The sequence below is a fragment of the Musca vetustissima genome, unplaced genomic scaffold (genome assembly GCF_032173495.1).
Source record: "Musca vetustissima isolate MV318-11 ecotype Yass unplaced genomic scaffold, APGP_CSIRO_Mvet_v1 utg4643, whole genome shotgun sequence".
Classification (NCBI taxonomy): domain Eukaryota; kingdom Metazoa; phylum Arthropoda; class Insecta; order Diptera; family Muscidae; genus Musca; species Musca vetustissima.
The window spans coordinates 142,489-143,794 of record NW_026879744.1 but is presented as its reverse complement, the minus strand read 5'-3'; positions in this window follow the sequence as shown (position 1 = coordinate 143,794).

Here is a 1,306-nt window from a genome sequence, read left to right as displayed (position 1 = left end):
ACCTTTCGATTATACACAAGCTCTACAAACCGCAAAACAAAGTTGTTAAATTAATCCAAATATTTATGTTCACATTCGAAATTTTATATTTTCTGAATGTTTTGTTTTTATTTTCAACAAAAGAAAAATACAAAAAATACGTTCTGTCAAAGTTGAAAATTTTCAACTTGAAATTTTGTACGCTCGACGTATTTCGGTAACATTCATATAAATACATGTGTTCTACCTTTTGTGGTGAAATACGTCGAACGAGAAAGTCGAAAGTCAAAAGGGTGATTATTGTGTGCACAGTTTTTAATAAAATTGTCTACTCCTTTCGAGGGTTATACAACATCTACACTTTGCAAAGTCATACAGCCTCTTCAAATAAAATATATTTATCCGGAGAGGTTGTATAAGTCAAATTTGTAATTTTTAAATAGTCCCAAACTTCAAATACCACAATTCCATTGTTGACAAATTCCATTGCTGAGTGGGAAATGTAAAACCCAACCGGAAAACTTTTTTCTTTATAACAAAATAAATAAAACAAATGTTTTTTCTTTTTGTTTCTTACATAATAATATAATTATGATAATAGTATAATATATTTTTTGTTTTTGTTGTTGGTTTATAATCATTCATTTTTTAAACCTTAAACGTAATTGCATTTATTTATAGTATATTTATATATATGTAACTAAACTAAATAATAGTAACATTATTAATAAACATTATTGCATACTTCTAAAAAATATGTTTTTTTTAGAAAACAAAAAAAAATATATCTTAAGTATATATATAAATGAAAAAATATATAATAATTAAATTATAAATGTACCCGAAAAAATAAGAAACTCTAAGAGTTTCATTGTTTTGGGTGTGTATAACAAAATTTAAGTGATATACGGAGTAGTAAATAAATCATAATAGTATTGTTTGTTGGTTTTTAAAGCTATCCTATTTAAGTAAATGTTGGGTTTTGTTTTATTTCTTGTTGCTAATAATGGTAGTAAGTTTCTCGGCATTGTTATTTTATATATGATATATCCTTTTTTTGTTATGTTTCTTGTTTATCCTTTATAAGTACAAAATAATATAAATATTTCTACAAAATTGAACTATCTGGTTTGTTGTTGTTGTTTTTTTGTTTCCTTACTTAATATACAATTTCTATTAGACTTGACTTTTACTTTTACAATTTTACTTCGTTTTCTAAACAAACAAAAAAGTGGTACCTCTCACTACTCCTAAAACAATAGGTTAGGCGGCAAGGGAGGGTTGGGGAATTTTGTTTCTATTCTATACTTGTTTTTAAATAAATTCT